The sequence below is a fragment of the Schistocerca serialis genome, unplaced genomic scaffold (assembly GCF_023864345.2).
Source record: "Schistocerca serialis cubense isolate TAMUIC-IGC-003099 unplaced genomic scaffold, iqSchSeri2.2 HiC_scaffold_1121, whole genome shotgun sequence".
Classification (NCBI taxonomy): Eukaryota; Metazoa; Arthropoda; class Insecta; order Orthoptera; family Acrididae; genus Schistocerca; species Schistocerca serialis.
The window spans coordinates 65,001-72,500 of NW_026047317.1; the positions used below are offsets into that span (position 1 = coordinate 65,001).

At 54.5% G+C, this 7,500-nt stretch overlaps 2 non-coding genes across 2 annotated transcripts; both read right to left on the reverse strand.

Annotated features, from left to right (window-relative positions):
- Positions 1 to 1,663: 1,663 nt before the first annotated feature.
- Positions 1,664 to 1,818, reverse strand: LOC126432088 (5.8S ribosomal RNA). The gene has a single exon (XR_007577870.1). It is a non-coding gene; the product is annotated as a 5.8S ribosomal RNA (ribosomal RNA).
- A 353-nt stretch (positions 1,819 to 2,171) lies between these two features.
- LOC126432063 (small subunit ribosomal RNA) lies at positions 2,172 to 4,080 on the reverse strand. Its single transcript, XR_007577850.1, has one exon. It is a non-coding gene; the product is annotated as a small subunit ribosomal RNA (ribosomal RNA).
- Between the last annotated feature and the right edge of the window lie 3,420 nt (positions 4,081 to 7,500).

Genomic DNA, 7,500 nt, shown 5'->3' on the forward strand with positions numbered 1-7,500 from the left:
CTGCTTACCAAAAGTGGCCCACTTGGCACTCCGATCCGAGTCGTTTGCTCGCGGCTTCAGCATATCAAGCAAGCCGGAGATCTCACCCATTTAAAGTTTGAGAATAGGTTGAGGTCGTTTCGGCCCCAAGGCCTCTAATCATTCGCTTTACCGGATGAGACTCGTACGAGCACCAGCTATCCTGAGGGAAACTTCGGAGGGAACCAGCTACTAGATGGTTCGATTAGTCTTTCGCCCCTATACCCAGCTCCGACGATCGATTTGCACGTCAGAATCGCTACGGACCTCCATCAGGGTTTCCCCTGACTTCGTCCTGGCCAGGCATAGTTCACCATCTTTCGGGTCCCAACGTGTACGCTCTAGGTGCGCCTCACCTCGCAATGAGGACGAGACGCCCCGGGAGTGCGGAGGCCGCCGCCCCGTGAAGGGCGGGGAAGCCCCATCCTCCCTCGGCCCGCGCAAGGCGAGACCTTCACTTTCATTACGCCTTTAGGTTTCGTACAGCCCAATGACTCGCGCACATGTTAGACTCCTTGGTCCGTGTTTCAAGACGGGTCGTGAAATTGTCCAAAGCTGAAGCGCCGCTGACGGGAGCGATTATTCCGCCCGAGAGCATCCCGAGCCAACAGCGGCGCGGGTCCGGGGCCGGGCCAGGTAGGTCCGTCATCCGGGAAGAACCGCGCGCGCTTGCCGGGAGCCCGAGCGCCCAAAGGGGCGAATCGACTCCTCCAGATATACCGCCGGGCAGCCAGCCAGGACACCGGGGCTCTGCCCAACAGACGCGAACCGAGGCCCGCGGAAGGACAGGCTGCGCACCCGGGCCGTAGGCCGGCACCCAGCGGGTCGCGACGTCCTACTAGGGGAGAAGTGCGGCCCACCGCACACCGGAACGGCCCCGCCCCGCGGCGAGTGGAAAGGCAACCGGACACGACCCCGCCGCGAATTGCTCCGCGCGGGCGGCCGGCCCCATCTGCCGAGGGCGGAGGCCAGTGGCCGGATGGGCGTGAATCTCACCCGTTCGACCTTTCGGACTTCTCACGTTTACCCCAGAACGGTTTCACGTACTTTTGAACTCTCTCTTCAAAGTTCTTTTCAACTTTCCCTCACGGTACTTGTTCGCTATCGGTCTCGTGGTCATATTTAGTCTCAGATGGAGTTTACCACCCACTTGGAGCTGCACTCTCAAGCAACCCGACTCGAAGGAGAGGTCCCGCCGACGCTCGCACCGGCCGCTACGGGCCTGGCACCCTCTACGGGCCGTGGCCTCATTCAAGTTGGACTTGGGCTCGGCGCGAGGCGTCGGGGTAGTGGACCCTCCCAAACACCACATGCCACGACAGGCGGCAGCCTGCGGGGTTCGGTGCTGGACTCTTCCCTGTTCGCTCGCCGCTACTGGGGGAATCCTTGTTAGTTTCTTTTCCTCCGCTTAGTAATATGCTTAAATTCAGCGGGTAGTCTCGCCTGCTCTGAGGTCGTTGTACGAGGTGTCGCACGCCACACCGCCAGCCGGCTGTGCACGCTACCGAGTAAGTACCGGTATGCGAACCGCCAGGCGACGGGCGCGCATCGCACGTTTAAGGAGACGCGGCCGGCCCCACAGGCGGCCACGACACTCCCAGGTCTGCGAAGCGGGGCAAACGCCGCGCGCTTCAGTATACGTAGCCGACCCTCAGCCAGACGTGGCCCGGGAACGGAATCCATGGACCGCAATGTGCGTTCGAAACGTCGATGTTCATGTGTCCTGCAGTTCACATGTCGACGCGCAATTTGCTGCGTTCTTCATCGACCCACGAGCCGAGTGATCCACCGTCCTGGGTGATCTTTTCATAGTTTCCACCATCTCTTTCGAGACAGTTGCATAGGCGGGACTGAGGCGTGTGGCGGCCCTGTTCCAGCGTTCAGTGTCCAACGGCCTCACGGCCGATGGGCGTCGTACGGCTCCACACCGGAGCGGACAGGCAGTCGGGCGAAAGTCATTCAAAACCGGCGCCAGGCGCCAGGTGCCGCAGGCCAGCCGCTCCAGCGCTTCAGCGCTCGTACCACACAACATTGCCGTTAGTTTTGAGACGAACGCGTGGTTCCGCACGCGGCGCACGGCTACTGCGAGCCGTACAGGTAGCTGCGTGTTGCGCGACACGACACGCACATCGAAAGACATGCAGTCTAGTCGGTAATGATCCTTCCGCAGGTTCACCTACGGAAACCTTGTTACGACTTTTACTTCCTCTAAATGATCAAGTTTGGTCATCTTTCCGGTAGCATCGGCAACGACAGAGTCAATGCCGCGTACCAGTCCGAAGACCTCACTAAATCATTCAATCGGTAGTAGCGACGGGCGGTGTGTACAAAGGGCAGGGACGTAATCAACGCGAGCTTATGACTCGCGCTTACTGGGAATTCCTCGTTCATGGGGAACAATTGCAAGCCCCAATCCCTAGCACGAAGGAGGTTCAGCGGGTTACCCCGACCTTTCGGCCTAGGAAGACACGCTGATTCCTTCAGTGTAGCGCGCGTGCGGCCCAGAACATCTAAGGGCATCACAGACCTGTTATTGCTCAATCTCGTGCGGCTAGAAGCCGCCTGTCCCTCTAAGAAGAAAAGTAATCGCTGACAGCACGAAGGATGTCACGCGACTAGTTAGCAGGCTAGAGTCTCGTTCGTTATCGGAATTAACCAGACAAATCGCTCCACCAACTAAGAACGGCCATGCACCACCACCCACCGAATCAAGAAAGAGCTATCAATCTGTCAATCCTTCCGGTGTCCGGGCCTGGTGAGGTTTCCCGTGTTGAGTCAAATTAAGCCGCAGGCTCCACTCCTGGTGGTGCCCTTCCGTCAATTCCTTTAAGTTTCAGCTTTGCAACCATACTTCCCCCGGAACCCAAAAGCTTTGGTTTCCCGGAGGCTGCCCGCCGAGTCATCGGAGGAACTGCGGCGGATCGCTGGCTGGCATCGTTTATGGTTAGAACTAGGGCGGTATCTGATCGCCTTCGAACCTCTAACTTTCGTTCTTGATTAATGAAAACATACTTGGCAAATGCTTTCGCTTCTGTTCGTCTTGCGACGATCCAAGAATTTCACCTCTAACGTCGCAATACGAATGCCCCCGCCTGTCCCTATTAATCATTACCTCGGGTTCCGAAAACCAACAAAATAGAACCGAGGTCCTATTCCATTATTCCATGCACACAGTATTCAGGCGGGCTTGCCTGCTTTAAGCACTCTAATTTGTTCAAAGTAAACGTGCCGGCCCACCGAGACACTCAATAAAGAGCACCCTGGTAGGATTTCAACGGGGTCCGCCTCGGGACGCACGAGCACGCACGAGGCGGTCGCACGCCTTCGGCTCGCCCCACCGGCAGGACGTCCCACGATACATGCCAGTTAAACACCGACGGGCGGTGAACCAACAGCGTGGGACACAAATCCAACTACGAGCTTTTTAACCGCAACAACTTTAATATACGCTATTGGAGCTGGAATTACCGCGGCTGCTGGCACCAGACTTGCCCTCCAATAGATACTCGTTAAAGGATTTAAAGTGTACTCATTCCGATTACGGGGCCTCGGATGAGTCCCGTATCGTTATTTTTCGTCACTACCTCCCCGTGCCGGGAGTGGGTAATTTGCGCGCCTGCTGCCTTCCTTGGATGTGGTAGCCGTTTCTCAGGCTCCCTCTCCGGAATCGAACCCTGATTCCCCGTTACCCGTTACAACCATGGTAGGCGCAGAACCTACCATCGACAGTTGATAAGGCAGACATTTGAAAGATGCGTCGCCGGTACGAGGACCGTGCGATCAGCCCAAAGTTATTCAGAGTCACCAAGGCAAACGGACCGGACGAGCCGACCGATTGGTTTTGATCTAATAAAAGCGTCCCTTCCATCTCTGGTCGGGACTCTGTTTGCATGTATTAGCTCTAGAATTACCACAGTTATCCAAGTAACGTGGGTACGATCTAAGGAACCATAACTGATTTAATGAGCCATTCGCGGTTTCACCTTAATGCGGCTTGTACTGAGACATGCATGGCTTAATCTTTGAGACAAGCATATGACTACTGGCAGGATCAACCAGGGAGCTGCGTCAACTAGAGCTGAGCAGCCGGCCGCCCGGGAGTGTGTCCCGGGGGCCCGCGCGAACACGCAAGCGTCCGCTCAATTATTCTGCAAACAGGAGGAGGCTGAGCTCCCCTGCACAACACACCTCGAAACCCTCTCAGGTCCCGGCGGCGCGCAGCGCCGTCCTAAGTACTTGGTCGGGTTCGAGAGAGGCGCAATCGCCCGGAGTTAGGCGAGTAGACGCTTTAGGTGCGACCACCCGTGCTCCCAACTGAGCTTGCCGCTGCCGACAGAGGCCCGGGAGCGTGCTGTCGTGGCATTGCCGGCGGGAGACAACACGCGCCACCTACGGTGACCGGCAGCTCCAACGCCAGCGCCACAGAACGACAAAAGCCCCACTTGGGTGCCGAAGCGAACTCTCCCAGCACAGCGCACGCGCCAACACGTCCGCACAGCTGCGATACAAACCACCTGCGAGAACCGCTGGGGCGACCGAGCAGCAGACGGCGTCGCGGCGCCGAGCGCCGGGCGGCGGCGCATCCTCAGCGCACACAGTCCTCAATCGGACCAGCACACTGCAGATGGCCACCGCGCTTCGCACCGGGCCCGCGAGGACCTACTTTGGCCGCAAGGCGCCGCGAGCAGGGGGCGCCGGCGCGCAGCTGCGCCGCCTGCCGCGTCCGTCGGCCGGCGCGCCTGCCACTGGCCGCCCCCACCAGCCGGCTGTAGCGCGTGCGCCCACGCACCGCGCTGCCAGCACGCCGGGCGGCCCCCCCTCACCGGCCGGGGACGGTCCCACCCAGCCACCGCCGCGTATCGCCTCACACCCAGATCCCCTTTCGCGTTCGTGGGCATGGTGGGTCCCCTTTCACGTTCGTGGGCATGGTGGGTATCCCTGAAACAACCGGTTAATAGCTCGACCGATCGTCGCCAACACTGATTCACCTCTAGCGAGAACAACCGCACCACAACGGGTTACCTGTTGTTCATTTGCGTAACGTCACCAGCAAACGTAGACGTCCATCGCCATTTGCAACGAGTATTGCATGCCTGTGTCAGGTGTCACAACACACTACGTCTGCCCACATAGACGCAACAACATGTGCACGCCTCGAGAACACGTGGAAGGTAGCCCCCGTACGTATGCGGTGTCCATTGCGCGAACGACTGTCAGCCGGCCTCTGCAGGATGTCGCAGATGTGGAACGCGGTGCAACATGCTATCACGGTGTGTGAGAAGAGACGACTACGTCCGAATACACGCTCCACTACATCAACAGACTGCTCATGCTGATCGCCATCCAGGGCGTCCGTTCCTCCCACACGTCTGAATGGCGTACCACACTGCAATCCAGCTCTTATAGGGAGACGACACGTAGCTGCGTGCACAATATTTGGACTGTATGGTCTGCCGTTGCTAGGCGCAGTCGTCGTACGGTCACACATGTGCCACGATGTATCATTCAGTACATACGGACCAATGTGCAGTACAGTTTGTGGGTTTTGCGTACATCGGCGGACAGGTGACAGGCCGTACCACAACGTAGGCTGAGTACGTCGGCATGCGAAGGGCATTGAACATGCAAACTTCTCAACGACCAGCTTGCGAAGGCAGGGGGGAAGGGGGGGGGGCATGTACGTCCTGCTGCTATCCACATTACAGTGTATAGCAGGAGCATGTGGAAAGTCAGCAACACCTGCAAGGTGTTTAACATGACGCGATACACAGGGGACCGGGCAGTGCGAATAGCGAACTATATTGCGAGGGTTGCGGTTAGGCAACACTACACTAATTTAACGAGTTGCATAACAATTACAGAGCAGGTTCAGCGACAACGTGCGTCAGGTTAAGGCGCAATATAGGTTAGGTTGAGGCACAATATAGGTTAGGTTAAGGCACAACATGGGTTACGTTAAGGCACAAATTGGGTTACGTTAAGGCACAACATGGGTTACGTTAAGGCACAACATGGGTTACGTTAAGGCACAAATTAGGTTACGTTAAGGCACAAATTAGGTTACGTTAAGGCACAAATTAGGTTACGTTAAGGCACAAATTAGGTTACGTTAAGGCACAAATTAGGTTACGTTAAGGCACAAATTAGGTTACGTTAAGGCACAAATTAGGTTACGTTAAGGCACAAATTAGGTTACGTTAAGGCACAAATTAGGTTACGTTAAGGCACAAATTAGGTTACGTTAAGGCACAAATTAGGTTACGTTAAGGCACAAATTAGGTTACGTTAAGGCACAAATTAGGTTACGTTAAGGCACAAATTAGGTTACGTTAAGGCACAAATTAGGTTACGTTAAGGCACAAATTAGGTTACGTTAAGGTACAATATGGGTTAGGTTAAGGTACAATATGGGTTAGGTTAAGGTACAATATGGGTTAGGTTAAGGTACAATATGGGTTAGGTTAAGGTACAATATGGGTTAGGTTAAGGCACAACGTAGGTTAGGTTAAGGCACAACGTAGGTTAGGTTAAGGCACAACATAGGTTAGGTTAAGGCACAACATAGGTTAGGTTAAGGCACAACATAGGTTAGGTTAAGGCACAACATAGGTTAGGTTAAGGCACAACATAGGTTAGGTTAAGGCACAACATAGGTTAGGTTAAGGCACAACATAGGTTAGGTTAAGGCACAACATAGGTTAGGTTAAGGCACAACATAGGTTAGGTTAAGGCACAACATAGGTTAGGTTAAGGCACAACATAGGTTAGGTTAAGGCACAACGTAGGTTAGGTTAAGGCACAACGTAGGTTAGGTTAAGGCACAACGTAGGTTAGGTTAAGGCACAACGTAGGTTAGGTTAAGGCACAACGTAGGTTAGGTTAAGGCACAACGTAGGTTAGGTTAAGGCACAACGTAGGTTAGGTTAAGGCACAACGTAGGTTAGGTTAAGGCACAACGTAGGTTAGGTTAAGGCACAACGTAGGTTAGGTTAAGGCACAACGTAGGTTAGGTTAAGGCACAACGTAGGTTAGGTTAAGGCACAACATAGGTTAGGTTAAGGCACAACATAGGTTAGGTTAAGGCACAACATAGGTTAGGTTAAGGCACAACATAGGTTAGGTTAAGGCACAACATAGGTTAGGTTAAGGCACAACATAGGTTAGGTTAAGGCACAACATAGGTTAGGTTAAGGCACAACATAGGTTAGGTTAAGGCACAACATAGGTTAGGTTAAGGCACAACATAGGTTAGGTTAAGGCACAACGTAGGTTAGGTTAAGGCACAACGTAGGTTAGGTTAAGGCACAACGTAGGTTAGGTTAAGGCACAACGTAGGTTAGGTTAAGGCACAACGTAGGTTAGGTTAAGGCACAACGTAGGTTAGGTTAAGGCACAACGTAGGTTAGGTTAAGGTACAACGTAGGTTAGGTTAAGGTACAACGTAGGTTAGGTTAAGGTACAACGTAGGTTAGGTTAAGGTAC